Source organism: Mesocricetus auratus, unplaced genomic scaffold (assembly GCF_017639785.1).
Source record: "Mesocricetus auratus isolate SY011 unplaced genomic scaffold, BCM_Maur_2.0 Super-Scaffold_100006, whole genome shotgun sequence".
Classification (NCBI taxonomy): domain Eukaryota; kingdom Metazoa; phylum Chordata; class Mammalia; order Rodentia; family Cricetidae; genus Mesocricetus; species Mesocricetus auratus.
The window spans coordinates 7,789,389-7,806,389 of NW_024429190.1; the positions used below are offsets into that span (position 1 = coordinate 7,789,389).

Genomic DNA, 17,001 nt, shown 5'->3' on the forward strand with positions numbered 1-17,001 from the left:
GCTGCATGGGAAACCGAGGGAATATGAAGTGACCAGGAACAGAATCATCTACAAGCTGACCGAGGAATTCTGTGCAAAGGGATTTGAACTCTTATTGATAGTGGAAAGATGACAATGACAGTAACACGTAAGTCATCAAATTCTAAGAATTATTTGGCACGAGGACAGTGTGAAGGCTGCTATTCAAATTCAGCAGCTGCAGTGTTTGACTGACAGCGACTTGGACATCAAGGTCACTTCAGCAGCACTAGCTTTCTCCTTCCTGACAGCCACAGGGGAGTTGCTCCCTGAACCTAGAGTGGGAGCATATGGAGCCGATGATACCTTTGTTTGTGCCTTTTTGAGTGCCAGACGTAAAATAGAAGCTATCATTTTGATACAAGGATCTGAAATTTAGGACACACCCTGCTGAGGGTAAAAGGTGCCCATAGATCTGCCCTAGAAGTCATGCGCTGCAGCTAAGGGGAGGCAAGACAAAAGCTCCCTGAGCTTGTCAACCGTTCCAACTGAAATGCTGTGCATGGGTGGGATCCAGAGAGATGGGCTCACAGCACAGGAAGAGGTAAACACTACAGTGTCTGCAGGAAGGGGCAGTGGAGAGATGAGCAGCTTGTCCTCTGCGCTCACTCAGGCTCACCACCCAGATGCCCGTTTGTGTTGCAAATGTGAGATCCAATGGAGTGAAAAGATCAGTTTACGAAGCCTTTCACTTCTTCCCGTGATCCCGTGGTCTGGCCAATCCCATATTCTCCATCTCCCTCTTCACCTTTCCTCCCTCCCTCCCTCCCTCCCTCCCTCCCTCCCTCCCTCCCTCCCTCCCTCCCTCCCTCCCTCCCTCCCTCCCTCCCTCTCTCTCTCTCTCTCTCTCTCTCTCTCTCTCTCTCTCTCTCGTTCTCACTCCATGTTCTTACGGGACCATGGGGGCTCTGACGGGCTAGCTCTCTGCCTTGGTAATCTCAGGCCGCTCTTCCTGATTGTGGAAAGGGCAGCCTCAGGGACTCTGAATGACTAGACTCGGTGATGCATCCACAGATGTTCTGGTTTAGCTTTCTCGCATCTTCTGCCAACTTCTTTAAGAGTGTTTTATGACGGCTTTCTTTCCTGGCATCAGCTAAGAAACAAATAAATGACAGACATTTTCCCAAGAGGCAAGTGCAGCCACCTGGACAGCAGTACCTGCCAACACCTTGGCTGCCAATCTCAGGTCGTGGATTGAGAAAGAAAGAGTGAAGGAATGTGGCAGGTAGACCCTATGGGGTCACAGAAGCTCCTGTGGGAAGGCATCCTGGGACGTGACTGGCACGTTATCTGATAAGAAAATTCAAACCTAAAGCAGAGAGAGAAACTCCCACACAGCCAAAGGGTGAAAACAGGCAGGAAGAAGGCAGCTTGTGCGAGGGTTCTTTGCCCATGACCCAATTATCCACTTGGCTTTCTAAAGCTCAGGATGCACTCAGTGAGTAGGAGGATGTGGCGGATGCAGAGAGAGTTGCTGTGTTTTCTTCATTTTTCATTCATTCACACATTCCTTCAGTGAGCCTTCCTAAGCACACTCTGGGTTCAGGGACTGGGCACGGAAGGATGAAAGGATTTGGGGTCCTTCCTCAGAGCAGGGCACTGGGTTGATCTAACTGGGCGGGCAGAGATGGAGCTGGCCAGTGCTGACAGACTGGAAGACGGACAGCCAAGGCAGAGGTGGGTTACATCCTACAGACTTACAGAACCCATTCTTGGAACGGTTTGTAGGTGATCCTTGAGGGCGACCTCGAGGTTTGCTGGATGAGAACGCCAGGGGAGGAGAAGACAGATTGTGCATCGCTGAAAGTGGAGACATTTTCCAGGTGATTTGCAGAGTAGAAAGTGGTTCATTGGGCTGCTGGGGCTGATGTTGGAAACACACAGGTGCTATTACATGGGAATTAAGTGTGTATTCCTTTGGCTTGAGGCTGTTTCCTGCATTTAAAATCTGTCAAGGATATGCTGTGCACATGTCAGCAATTTATACCTCAGGGACAAGAAATCTGTGAGATCCCATTTTGAGCTGACATTTGATAGGTCTGAGGTTAGGTAGAGTTGAAGGATAGTGTTGCAGTTGGGACCATTGTGGAAACAGATGCGGGCCCAGAGTCCCTGCTCACAGGGGTTACTGGGGAGGTGCCTCCATTAAATGGAAGAGAGGAAGAAACAGACATGGGAAGGCAAGGAGAGCTATGAGGGAGTGCTGAGGACTCCCAAGGTCTAATGAGGTCAGATCACCCCGGTGACTAGAGTGCTGGAGGTCTGGGAAGGGTCTACTCTGGGACTCAAACCTATCCCGGTCCTCTGCAGGAATCTGAGGATGCTTCTTCGGGTTTCAGGCTGGAGCCATCTGAATGTCACAATACAAGACCTGACAACCATGACCAGCAACAGACGTGGGCCACATGGGTCTGGGACTTGGAACAAGCTTTGCATCCACGTGGCAGAGCAAGACTGGGATTAGGGGACTGCATGTGGGTGCAGCCTCCATCTCTGGCCTAGTGTTCATCCCTGCGTTCCTTTTTATATAAGAGAAGTTTTAATTATAGATCTGTTAGGAATGTGCCACGCTCATGTCAGACATGCTCTGACATGAAGAATTCTGACAGCTGTTGCGATCTTAAGTTAGTTAATGAGATGAAATGTCTTCAAAGAACTCTGTGGAAACTGCTCCTGAATAGCTGGCACAGTGCCTGTAGCTCAGGGTGATGGGGTGCCCCTGTGGGCCTCCTCCACACTTTCCTCCTACCCCCTCCCCCAGCCGAATGCTGGGTTCTTCTATTTCTAAGCTTTCTGTTTGACGCTCATGTGTATCATGTGAGGCAGACAGTGCACATTTTAATTGGGTCCACCAGCAAGGCTGAATGATTAAGGACGTGGGATCGAGCTGTGCACCGCCAGCAACTCGATTCCTTTTAAACAGCTGTCTAGAGGAGCTCATTCATCTTGTGTGTTGAATGATGTTCTTGTGTGACTGTCCTTCCTTAGCCAGTGGGCTCTATCTGTAATGCTCGCATATGAAAAAATGGTCCACTCTTTCCACTCAGAGCCTCTGCTGGGCTTTCCTTTCTGTCACTTTGGTTTGATTTGACCGAGAGCTGTTCTGGTCATCCTGCCATTGCTCCCACATATGGGCCTAGGGTTTTTTTTTCTTTTGTGGAAAGGCCATGTTGTAGAGTCCATGCAGGCTCTGTTCATGGAGAGGCGAACTTTCATCAAATTCCCAAGCGGTTAGACCACGTTTCCCTCACGTGAAACGTGAACAGTCCCCGAGGCTCCATGTCCTCACTGGTTCTGGGTGTTCTCAGAGCTTCACTATCTTGCCAGTATGATGGCTCAAAATTGCAGTGGATTGTGCATCTAGTTTATATTTCTCTGGTTACTAGGCAACCTCTTGAGGATGATTAGAGTATCTGCCTTTGCCTAACCAGATCCTGTAGAGCAGACAGAAGAGAAGGGAGCACAGAGTAAGGGAGGCAGAGACTGGCCACAGCACTGTCATCTGCCTTTTAATCTTGTTGCCATGGGATTCAAGCTCCTATTCTGAAGAACTACATCCATTCCGGCTGGTTCAAGGGGTTTCTGTCCTCTAGGCATTTCCTATGGAAACCTTGGACTCTGGAGGACTTAGATTTGAATGTTTTCCCTAACAACTTAGACCACCAAATATCGGCAGGAGAAGGATACAGGACTCTGAGTCTTGGGAGAGCTCAAGGCTGTAGCTGTGGACAGATTTCAAGCAGCTAGACTCTGCCGAGTGCAGCACATGGGCTGAGACCCTTAGCCTCTTCACTTGTCTCTAGGACTCCTCCACCTCTCCGCCCTCACTGATCACCTTGATCAGATAGGATGCTGGGAGACCTAGACCGAGCCTCCTTATTTGATTAAAAAGTTACCTATATGAGTTTGACAATAGTTTGGTAGAAGCTGCCAGGGAGGGTCTCACTTCATGGAATTGGTCTGAGGACTTCTGTTCAGGAATCCCCCATAAACAATACAATTAACCTTTACTATCCAAAGGTTCTAGGACCTTCTGCAGGGACTCGGTCCATGAAATGATGTAATATACATGCTCCCCCCCACCCCCGCAGCTTTGTTGTTGATTGATCGTCAGTGTGTGTGTGTGTGTGTGTGTGTGTGTGTGTGTGTGTGATTAAGAGCATGTGAAGGTTAAAGGACAACCTCAGGACTTGACTCCATCTTCCAACTTGTTTGACAGACCCTCTTTATTGTCCTTTCATGGGTATAAAAGGCTCTGGCCCAGGAGCTCCTGGGGTTTTGTTGCCTCTGCCTCTCATTTGTCCTAGAAGCACTGAGATTAAAGATGTGTGTGCCTTTAATGTTGGTTCTGGAGATTTAAATTCACGTCTTGCTTGCACAGCAAGTACTTTGCCCCAGTCCTTATTTTTTAAAAAACTGATACTTCAAAAGGAAAAGAAATTGTGTAAATTAGCAAGGCACTACGTTTTAATACATTAAATTAAATATAGTTATATTCTCAAACACTTTATTTTTCTTTATGTCAAAATCATTTCTTCTGGCTTCTTGAGACATAAAGTACTCAATCCCCATCTCTTGGGCAACAGCATCCCAGAAGTTCCTCCTATCTAGCAGGACCTGAGTACTCATTAATCAGCCATCCTCATCCTTCTCTCGCCATTTCCACTCTTACGGCGAGGCTTCCAGTAAGTTCTAGGCGGCTTATGGCATGAATACTGTGGAACAGGTGTAGTTCAGGACCGACTGTGAAGTTCTGTCTAGATGGTTGACCTGATCTCATCAGGGAACATTTAGAACAGTTGTAGAATACCACTTGGAGTGTGTCTATGGGGGGGTTTCTAGATACGATTAATTGAGGGGTGTGGGGGAAGGACCCCTGAATGTGGGAGGTACCATCATAAAAGCAGGGGTCATATGGAGTGAAAGAGAGAAGAGGAAAAAGCATTTCCACTCTTTGCTTCTTGGTCACTGAGATGTGAGCATTTGCCTACCAGGCTCTCCCACAGGATGGAGAGCTATCTTCAAAGCTGTGAGCCAAAAGGGATAATTTCTCCTTTCGATTGTTTCCCCAAGTGTCTTCTAACAACAGCTCATAGCTGAGTAACACAGACAGAACATTTCGTTATGGATGCTTTGACTGTAGCTGATTGAACTCAAGGCTGTAGAATCCTTGACATGGAACGAACAAGAGCAGCTAGCATAAAGCAAATCTATGTTTCGTTTGCCCAGGATTTAAGACTAGTAACTTCTTAGTACAGGAGCCATAGTGGTGGGTACCAGAGTCTCTTGTGTCCTGTACTTTACACTGTCCTGGGTACACCTGGCTGCCACTCATTAAGTACAGAATCAAGCACATTGCTTCTGAGACTATTTAGCAAGGAGATTAAAGCCAGGCAGTGGGTAGGACCCAGTTGCAAGGAAGCAGTTCCAGTGAACAGGAAGGCCAGTGTATGTTTGGGGCAGAGGTGACCATGTGAACAGGGCCCTGGACGTGAACTTCCATGATTAGACAGCTAGAGAGACTGGTATCTACACTGCGGTAGAAGCTGGTGGTCCCAGAGCGCACAGGTTGCCTGGGTGTCCCTAGCTGAGAGCTAGAGCATGGAAGCAGCGTCCCTTCTTTCATCTTGGGACAGTATTCTGGGATGAGATGTAGTGATATATCAGGAATGTTTTCCTGCACGCAACAGGGAGTACAGGGATGTACAGGGATGGAGGGGAGTCTCCTCAGAAGGACAGGAAAGTCAAGTCACTACACCCGGGACAAGCCCTCTCAGCACCTCCCAGCCCATCCAGTCCCTGCTGATATCCCATCCGTGTGTCCCCACACAGCTCTAGGAACTCATGCTGCAGAGCCTGTGAGGGTGCAGGGGCAGGGAGGAGGAGGGTGCCACATACCTTTGACTGTCTCAGGGATCTGTGGCTCTCTACTCCCCCTGACTGGGGTCTGGAGAGGCATGTGGAATCTGGGCTCAGAGATGCTTATGAATCTTACACATGCCCACTGCAAACAAAATAAAATTAAAGATGCATGTAAGCTTTTGAAGTCTTTGGATCACTCCCCAATATCTGTATCTTACATATTGGGATGCACTCAGTGAATTGCATTAAATGAGGAAAATGACTTGAACGTAAGATTTCTGAAGATGTTTGATTAGAACGAGGTTGAAAATAACAAAAAACCTCCCCTGGTCATCTCCATTTGTTCCAGGATGGTCTCTCCACTGAATATGGAACAGCTTCCGTTGAAACTGCCTGATCTGTCCTGGAAAGTAGAAGCATGGGTGTACACTTGAGGATGCATGGGTAGAGAGTCCAGGCTTGATATGGAGCATGGCGTGTCATTTCAAGGGCAAGCGGATTTCCCTTTATGTGAGGAGGAGAAACTGAAGAATAGTGTGAGAAGGGGCTCAGGTAATAACCTGTGTTCAGATCAAGCATCGTAGGAACTGGCAAACAATATCCATTGGTGACGGGGATGCAGCTGCTGCCCCTGGCGGTACTTGCACCCTGGGCATCGTGAAATTCAGAGAAGACTTCCGGTCCCGAGTTTAAAAGTGCGGAGCAGAAAGCTGGGTCGGGGTCCAGATCCGAAGTCGCCAGTCTAGGCCACTCTTGCAGTTGGATAATGGGAAGCTGTGCTGCTTTTCTTTTTCTTACACGACAGCTGTCTCTCACAGGGTTTGCTGTCACAGCAGTGGAACCGTTCTGTGTCCACAGAGAGGATTCCATGAGGCTGCCTCTGACCACTCACACGGCGACCACGGCGTGCACATAGGAGGCCTCCCCTCTAAGGTACTGCAGTTCTCTGGCAGCCAGCCTCCTGTTCTCACAGACTCTCTGAGCTTCCCAGCGCCCTACGGGCTCCTCCGTTCACTGACGCCTCTATTTAAGCCCCCGAAGTGCTCATCCCTTGTAAGAGTAGGGTCTCACGCTACCGGCGGGCGGTATCCACCCTCTTTTATCTATCCCGTCCATTGTCCGTCTGCATGCAGCCTCTGAGCTCACCCCATTCTTTGTTCTGTTGAGGGCACCCCAGGATTTCCCATCAGACTTCTTCCCTCCCCTATCTCCTCATTATTCCACTCCCAGACTCTTTCTTCCCACCCTCTAACTGCCTCTGGTCAGTCTGAGGCTATCAAAAACGTCCAGTTTGGAGTTTAACTAGCCAGAGATGTGTCCTCTTCAGGCCACTTTGTAGCTGGACAACTTTGTGTTTACCCTAATATTTATTTGTCAAGGAGTTCTGTAACCATACAGAGGTTACGAAAAAACACACCCCATAACTGATTCATTGTCTGTGACAGCAATGCCAATTTCCCTGTCAATCACTGGTAAGGTGACACCCTCCTTCAAGATAAGAATTCACCTGCTCTAGGATAGTCTTTTTAAAATTCAAACCAAAGCAAAACACCCTACTAAAATGAGAAGAGGTGTTTCTGCTTTGATCCGGCAGATGGCAGTGTTGAAATAAGAATGTCACAGTTTCTCCAGCTCTGTGGAGACAGAATTTGTTCAAGAAATCCCAAATAAAATGAATGTTGTCTACTCCTTGCTGGAGAGTACTTGTGTGCATGATGAAGAAGACATGCTTTCCCACAAGCCATTAATGCAGACTTCTCCTAGGTTCCTGGAAAATGCTGGCAAAATGCAGCACACACCCTTCCTGGCCCAGGTCAAAGTCCTCCAGTTTCCCATTACCTGAGGCCTCCAGGCTGATGGTCTCTGAGGTTTTCTAATAGACATCTTCCCCTAGTTCATCCCATCATTTTCCTGGAAGAACGAACAAAGAGGCACGGTGTCTCTGGCTGTGGTGATGACTGGGATTAGGCCTGTCAGGTGGGAGAGGGTTAGGGTTACTTTCTTGACAAAGAACGGAAAACATCTGGTGTGGACTTGCTTCTACCCAGCTGCTGTGGAAGGTCGGAGGTGGAGGGGACTCAGGGGCCATTCTTCCGGCTCATGCCGCCCTTCCGGCTCATGCCGCCCTAGAGAATGGAGCTCTGCTCAGGTGAACGGATGCAGATCAGGGCTCCCTGCCCCCTCCTGTCCGCTGCTTTCCTTGTCTCTGCACACGCTTCATTGCTTACAACAAGGAGGCCCAGGTGTGTGAGGGCTTCTTGTGAGCAGGGTTACATTGCGTCCTCCGCGGTGGATTTATGCATTCTGTGTCTCATGAAGAGAGAGGCCCCTTGCTTCCAGCCATGAAGATTACACAGTCTCCTGCCACCACAGCTGCAGGGGCTAAGCTAGCTTGCATTTGGGGACATGCACTTTGCCTCTCTTCAGTGCATACACGGGGCACCTCAAAGTTCAGCCTTCACTTCAACCTACACCCAGCGTATGTCCTGCAAATACAGTGGTTCCTAGGCGTTCATGCTGGTCCTACTGTCGTAACGGAAATGATCTAAAGCCAAGCAGTGTGGTAACCCTGCACCCATAGCGGAGCGTGCTCTGGTGCTGCTCAGGCAGGAAACTTCATCAAAGTCCCCCGAATCTCTCTCCATCTTCAGAGAATCCATGCGTGTGGAGTTAAATTAGACATGAGCTGTTTCCTTCCCCTCCTCAGCACTGAGCCTCTCACCATCGTCTTCCTGGAAACGCACGCTCCCCTCCTCCCCCTGCTCCCCCCCGCTCCCCCTGCTCCCCCGCTCCCCCTGCTCCCCCTACTCCTCCTGCTCCCCCTATTCCTCCTGCTCCCCTGCTCCCCCTGCTCCCCCTGCTCCTCCTGCTCCCCCTGCTCCCCCTGCTCCTCCTGCTCCCCCTACTCCCCCTGCTCCCCTTGCTCCCCCTGTTCCCCCTACTCCTCCTGCTCCCCCTGCTCCCCCTGCTCCTCCTGCTCCCCCTACTCCTCCTGCTCCCCCTGCTCCCCCTACTCCTCCTGCTCCCCCTGCTCCCCCTGCTCCCCCTGCTCCTCCTGCTCCTGCTCCCCTACTCCTCCTGCTCCCCCTATTCCTCCTGCTCCCCCTGCTCCCCCTGCTCCTCCTGCTCCCCCTGCTCCCCCTGCTCCTCCTGCTCCCCCTGCTCCCCCTGCTCCTCCTGCTCCCCTGCTCCTCCTGCTCCCCCTGTTCCCCCTACTCCTCCTGCTCCCCCTGCTCCCCCTGCTCCCCCTGCTCCCCCTGCTCCCCCTGCTCCCCCTGCTCCCCCTGCTCCTCCTGCTCCCCCTACTCCTCCTGCTCCCCCTGCCCCAGATTACACTTTCTTCTGTCAGCGCTCCTAACAGTCACTCTCATGATATTCCCTGCATCCTTTCCATTTTGGGGGCCCATTATGTGCTTTAGAAATGCTTCCCTATTTACATCCTCACTCTTACAGCAGGGACAGTCTCAATCTTGTCATCGCAGGGCTCCGAGAGGGCACAGTGCAGGGCAGGGAGCTGCAGGACCTGTGTCTGTTGGACTGGCCCTAGATTAGCTGTGTGTGTATGAGGAGGTGTCCAAGTGAGACTGTCGGGTGAACTGGCAGACTCATTAGAGCAGTTTCCCTCATGAGGAATTGCTGGTGTCACCCAGCCTTGCAGAGGCCTGAGAGGAAGCCTGGTGTCCTATCTCTGTGCGGAGCAGGGCTCTCTTGTCTCTTGCCCTCGGGCTGAGATTTACTTGGCCATCTCTCTGGCCCCCATACTTCTGCATGTAGACTGGAAACCAGCATATGTTTCTGTGTCTCCAGTTTGTCAGCTGCAGAGTTCCAAGGCTGGAGGAGAGCCAACGCCTCATGGTAAAGTCTTTACATTAAATACATTCATGAAGACTTGACCAGCTGGGTATAGAGAAGGGTTGACATGTATGAGGCATGTGTATGATTTCTCTGCAAAAACTGTTTTCACAGGTGTTATTTGAATCATTGGATGTTGATACACATATATGGGAGAGCTCATTTCTGAAATAAGGGATCTTCGATGGTTACTGAAGGATGGCTGCATATATGCAAACATGCTTAAATGTGTGTATACACATGCACATTGCACACCTGTAAGGATGTGTATGGAGCTATATTCTATTATTTTGTCTTTTATGACCCCAATTCACACAACAAAATAGATGATATAAAGCATAAGTTTTGTTCTGACAAGGTCCTGGAAGACTACACCCACTTGTTTACAGTCCTTCCTTCCAGGACCTGGATACTTGCACAATGGCCCAAGGATCGATGCTGGCCACATGGGGTACAACTAGTGGAAAACTGCTTCCTCTGGTAAAATGAGCTGACCTGTTTATGTTTTACAAAGTTTTACTCTCACACCGCTTTCTCCCTGTAGTTTGTGCAGCATGGTCCCCTAGAACACGCCACTCAATAGCAAGACCTCTGAGAGGAATTTGTCACCCAGGCCAAGAATAAAGTAAGGGCCAGATGGGCTTATGCAGCCTTTCTAATTTCTGTTTGGGTGTTTAATTTTCTATTTACAGCTTTGTTCTATATGACTTTAAAATGTTACTCTTTCCTCCAGGCATTCACTATATATTATGTGTTGAACTATGTGAACTAAGGTACTGAAGTCTCGAGGCCCCCGTATCTGTGGATGTGATCTCATTAGGAACCACTCTTTGGAGATGATCTGATGGCGATGCGACCTAGGAGGACCCGTCCCCCAGTGTGACTCAGTCCTTCTGTTAGGAGAAGGTATGCATGAAGGGACATGAAGTGAGCCCCTGTAAGCACCACAGAGTAAAGTCCGCTGTGTATCCTGTCCTGGAGTCCTAACAAACCTGTCGCTCTACCCTCGTTTCATTTCCACCCATTAGGCCATTTGGCTTCCAGTCCTTCATTGGGCAGACACTATCATTTCTTACCAGCCATTCCTGTGGGCAGTAGGCTGTGGGAAGGGGCCCATCTCACACAGCAGACATGACTTGATATCTAACTCAAAGGATGGAGCTGCCTTCAGCTTCTAGTCATAGTTATGTCTCCTTTGATATCTCACCTTAGCAAGAATTTGAACTTCCTGAAAGACCGGGGCGGGAAAGCAGCGACCATGTCCTATACATTTGTATTCATCCGCGTACAGAGGAGACCCAGACTTCTCAGCGCCACTTTCTCAAGGCACCATCTCTTCCCTAGTGTGTGTTGTTGACATCTTTGCAGAAAATCATTGCTGTAACTCTGTGGGTTTATTTTCTGGCTTTTTATTCCATTCCCATTGGTTTTATGCAGAGACCACGCTGCTTTGGTTGCTAGCTAGCACTTTGTAATATATTCTGAAGTTCTTTTTGCTCAAGATTGCTTAGTTTACTTCAGTTCTTCTTCTGCTTGCATATGAACTTGAGGAATTTTCTCTTACAGAACATTGTTGCTGTTTTTTTTGGGGCGTTAAGGGAGTGACATTGAGTCTGCAGATCTCTCCACCCACTGTGGGCATTTCCTAATCATAGTTCTTCTAGTTCACAAACTTGGGAATTACTTTCTCTTTATCTGTATCTACATTATTTTCTTTTGCCAAGGCTGGCTAGTCATCATTACAAATATCTTGTCTGCATTAAACTGGCTCCTAAGTATATTGTAGCTGCTGTAATTGGGTGGCTCTTAAATTTTTATTTCTATAGAGAGCTGTCCATTTATATACAAAAATGTTGGTAATTTGTATGTACAGACTTTGTGTCCTGAAGCTTTTCTCATCTAATCTGTTCCTGTCTTCCCCCATCAGTTTCCTGAGGAGTTGAGATGGAAGACACCTGCCATCACCCCTGGCAAAACTACTCTTGACCTTTTCATTGATCACTACTTGTTCAATGTCCATGCATTTGCAAATGATGCTTTAGATGATCTCGGTTTTTAATATTCTCAAGCTTATTTCGTGATCTAGTATTTGTGCTTGAGAATATGATCGATCTATAGTTAAGAAAAATGGCATGTGTTGGATAGAATGTTCTATGATTGTCTGTGAGGTCCATTTGGTGTGGGGTATGATTAATGGCTAATTTTCTTTTGCCATATTTCTGCCTGGATCTGTCTACTACAGAAACCAGTGTTAAACACTCCCTTGTTTGTGCCATGCAATCTATCACTAGGTCTCTTCAGTCTAGCATTGGGTGTCCAAGCCAGTAGACAACAGAAAGAAATAAAAGTCCTCTAAGAACTGACAAAGAATGAGTCAAATAGCTCCTGTTTGCAGACCACATAGTACAGAAAATCCTAACAACCCCACCAAAAAACTATTAAAACCAACAGACTAGATCAGAAAAGCCAATTATATTTTACTTTATATCTTTCTTCTGAAATGTCTTTCTGTCTTAAGGTTTCTGTTGCTATGATGAAACACTGTGACTAAAATCAGCTCGGGAGACAAAGGATTTATTTCATCTTACACTTAGTGGCCTATCATGCAGAAAGATGAGGGCAGGCACTCAGTGTGGGAATCTGAAGGCAGGACCTGATACAGAGGCCATGAGGGAGTGCTGCTTACTGCTTATTGGCTTGCTCGGTTTGCTTTCTTTTACACCCTAGAACTACCTGCCTAGGAGTGGTGTTGGGAGCTATCATTGTTGTTTAGAACCTCTTGTAAAATTTGTCAGTCTTTTTAAAGAATAGTCCGTCCCCTCCCCAGCTTCCTAACGAATAGAACCTGGGCTCACAGAAATAGCTGATAGCAATCTACAGTTAGGTTACTTAACCCTCCTTCTTGCAATTAGGTTAGCATCTCCCACATCGATTATCAGTGATGGAAAAGGACCATAGGCTTGCCCATAGGCCAATTTTATGAAGGCATTTTCAATTGTCGTTGCCTCTTCTCGGCTAGTTGTAGCCTATTCCCTGAAAACTAGCCAACACAATTGACCGCTTGTCAACCTAACACAAAAACACACTACTATTCAACTATATCCTTTCCTTTCTTGTTCATTCCCATGATCTCATATTCCAAACTGAAGCACATAATAACTTTGAAAGTCCTAGTCTTTAAAAATTCAGTCTCTTTAAAACATCCAAAGCCTATTTTAACATTCAGAGCCTCTCCAAAATATCCAAAGCATCTCTAAAATATCTGGTCTCTCTAAAATTCCAAAGTCTCTCTAAAACACCAGAGTCTTTAAAAGGTTTTAAACTCTCTCAACTATGGTTTTGCAAAATAAAAGATAAGCTACCTATTTTCCTACTCTAAGAGGAAGGCCCAGGGCACAGTCACAACTGAATCAAAGCAGTTGTCCTTCTGTCTTGACAACATCTCTAAACATTTCTTTCAGAGATTTGTTGCCTAAAGGCTCCCTCAGTTTATTTGTCTGAGAAAGCCTTTTACTTTTTTGTATTTCACTTGTTTTGAGACAGGGCCTCACCTCCTGCCTCAGTTTCCCAAGTGCTGGGATTACAGGTCAGTGCCACTATGCCCTGCTCTAAGGAAGTCTCTGTTGGTTTTAAAGAACTTATACCCAGCATGTTGTACATTGGTGTTTCTTTTCCCCCTTTCCATGCTGTAAATATATTTCACTCCATTTTTTACTTGTATGTTTCTATCACCACTAAAAGGAAAATCTTCTTTTGTTTTTTTATAGGTTTCTTCTTCCTTGGTTGATTTTGAGATTTTCCTTTTCATTTGGTCATCCACAGTCTAAATATGTAAATTTGTGGTAATTATTCTGCTCTTTGCTCTCTGAACTTCCTAGATCTACAATTTGCTTTTTGTCATTAATTTTAGAAAATCCTTAGTCATTATTACTTCAAATTTTCTTCTGATCTATTTTTTTTTCCTTTTCCCTTCTGGCATGCCAATTATGCATGTGGTACTCATTTTGAAGTTGTTCCATAGTTCTAGAATGTTCTAATTTTTTCATTCATTTTCCCCCCTCAGTATTTTGGATGATGGAGTTTCCATTGAGTTACGTTTAATGTTGTTGACTCTTTTTAGTCATGTCCAGTCTTCTGAGGAGCTCTCGGGCGTTTACAATTATACGAATGATCTTACTTTCCATTACTGATTTTTGATTCTCTCTTAGGCTTTCTGTCTGTCATCTTTCTTGATTGTCTGATACAGATGGTGTGCTCCTCTTATGGTGCCAATTAGTTATTTTAAATTCTCCATCTCATAGTTACCCAACCTGTGGCTTACTTGAATTCAGTTCTACTGACTGCTTAATTTTCTTGGGTGTGTTTTTCTTCTGACTTTATTCAGCCTTGTAATTGTGTTATTGCTGTGGAGCCCAACAGGACCTATTGGGGGTAATCAGCATTGAGGTAAATAGGCGAGAGCCCTACAGGTGTGTGGTCATTCTTTGCCCTGAGCACTTTGAGTGACTGCCATTCAGGAAGGCAAAAGAGGACTGGCCATGTATGCTGATAAAATGCGAAGATGAAGACGTATTAGGAGAGGCTTTGGGAGGAAGGTCATGAGCTCAGATCCACTCATGTCTTCTTTTCCAACCCTATTCCTTGATAGGACGCACAGGAACATGCTTATGAGTGGGAAGGATGAAATGAACAGCAGAGTGGACATTCTGATGCTCGCAGACACGTTCAGCTCGTGCTGCACATGTGGATCTCAAGCTATATCCAAGGAGACTCCGGGGTCTAAAGACTGGAACCTCGGCAGGGGCCCGGGGCGGCTTGGCTTTAACTTCACTTGCGCTGTCGATGCTGGCACACAGTGTCCCCGCTCTGTGAGCTTGCTTCCTTCCTCTTCCCAGCTTTGGCTTTCCTGTGTGTCTAGCTAAGTTTCTTTATCTTTCCACGCTATTTGGGGAAAGCTGTTTTGTGTCTAAGCAGTACTCTTTTGAAGCTGTTCAAGACCTTCAGATCTTGCTGGTTCTTGCATGCAAGCATAGGGTGCAACCCTTGAGTTTTGTTGTGTCCTTGGACTCCAACTAGGGACGGGGAAGGGAGGTCCCATAAAGCTAGCCCTGCCTTTGACTCCCGAGGCCTGTATAAAGAATGCTGGTTCCCTCTCTGGTCTGCCTCGGAGTGGACACCGGACTCCCTTTGCTTCCTCACTTTTTTTCCCCTCTTGTGATTTTGGGGGGGTTCATTTCCTTTTCTGGAATGCAGGGAGGGAGGGTCCTGGCATGTTGCCATTTCTAGATGTGTATAGCAGACCATTTTAAGAAACCCTGGATGCCAAATGCCACAGGTGTTCATCTATGCAAGATGAAGGAGTCTCTCCAATCCTCCCATATCTGTAAATCTCTCTCTACATCATTTATAAAAACTAATGCAATCCAGATGCTGTGGAAATTGTTGGACTCTTCAGTGAATAACGATTGGACAGAAGTCTGGATATGTCCAGGACAGATACAATTGAGACATTCACACTTGATTGAATTGTCCATTAAGAGGCCAGCTCTACAGGGAATAATTTGTTGACTTTTGAGATCTCAAATCCAATGGTGACTTCTGTGTGCTGTGCTAACAAACTTTTCCTCCACATAAAAAAGTGGATCTCTTTCTAATCTGAACAGCAAAAGTGGTCCTGACGTCTTGTGGAAACATTTCTGTTGAGATACAAACCTTTCATCTTGGAGGGAAGTTCTAAGACACTGGATGTTCTGAGGGGCAGTAGAACCTTTCAGCCTTCAAGCCTGCTGCTCAGGAAGTAAGCAGCCCTAAGGCACTAGGAAGTCACCGGCTTTACCAGATATACTAGCCTTCCCCCAAGCCTATATCAGATGTAAAGACTGCTGAACCGCCTAGAAGAGGCCCAGACCAACTGACCTCCCTGGAAAAGATGCCTTCCAAGCTGCAAGCCACCTGCAGGCGGCTGTGCAGTGAGCTCCAGGTTCCCAGGTTTGGTGAGCTGTCAGGTGAGCTGGGGTGGGCCTTGGCCATGGAGATGTCACTGAGGCATTCTTGTTCCTCTGAGGGGTTACCTCCTGTACTCCTGTAAGTAGCCCCAGTAAAATGCAATGGTTCACCCAGTTGGGTTTTGGTGGTATCCTTACTTCAGTCTGTGGTTGGCTCTCTGTCTGTGTGGAGCAGACATTTATTCATGTCTTCTGGGGACAGTGTCACATAATGTGAGGAAGCATTGGGAATGAAATGTTCTTGCAGTAACCCAGAAAAAGGTATTCTTTGTCTTTGACAAGTGTGTTGCTACGACGACTAGGACATTAAAATACTTGAAATGCCACATTGTTGGGAGAACAAAGAGCACAGGCCATCCAGTGTAGACATGCATGGAGAAGGTAATGATGCTTTCAGATTTCGCTGGCTCGTTATTTTCATTGCTGAGATGGAGTAAATAATTGTGGGAAATGCAATGCCACAGAAAGGCTAGCCATTAGAAAACAAAGCTGAGTTTGGATCAGGGCGAAACTATTCAGTCTTGACCTACAGCCTCCCGGCACTTCTTGGCCCTCTACAGAATGATAATAAAAATGTTTGCTGAACATTTCATTATTTGTTTTCTTTGTAAAGGTATCAGGACTCTTTCTGTCTAGAACAGTGTTTCTCAACCTTCCTAATGCTGCAGTTCTTTAATAGAGTTCCTCATGTGATGATCCCCAACCATAAAATTACTTCCTTGCTACTTCATAATTGTAATTTTACTACTGTTATGAATCATAATGCAAATACCTGTGTTCTCCAGTGGTCTTAGGCAACCCCTGTGAAAGGGTCATTCGGGCCCAAAAGGTCATGACCCACAGGTAGAGAACCACTGATCTAGACTGTTATAAATGAAGCACTATGACCAGGGCTGGCTCAGCAGGTAAGACCACCTACTGCTCTTGAGGAGGGCCTGGCTGTGCTTCTAACACACGGGCCAGACAGCTCCTGATTGCCTTTAACCCAATTCCTGAGATGGGTGATCTCTCTGGACTTGCAGAACTTACACTCACATGTACACACATGCACATGCACACACTCACATGTACACATATGCACGCACACACTCACATGTACACACATGTGCACACACACTCACATGTACACACGCACATACACACTCAACATGTACACGCATATGCACACATACTCACATGCACACACAGTCACATATACACTCACATGTACACACACACACTCACAAATATAAACACACACTTGCATGTATAAATACAAATTAAA

At 46.9% G+C, this 17,001-nt stretch overlaps 1 long non-coding RNA gene across 1 annotated transcript; it reads left to right on the plus strand.

Annotated features, from left to right (window-relative positions):
• The first annotated feature begins 2,333 nt into the window (after positions 1 to 2,333).
• Positions 2,334 to 16,327, plus strand: LOC121140748. The gene is made up of 6 exons (XR_005877655.1): positions 2,334 to 2,492; positions 6,230 to 6,432; positions 6,699 to 6,813; positions 10,277 to 10,357; positions 10,466 to 10,638; positions 14,381 to 16,327. It is a non-coding gene; the product is annotated as an uncharacterized LOC121140748 (long non-coding RNA).
• The last annotated feature ends 674 nt before the right edge of the window (positions 16,328 to 17,001 follow it).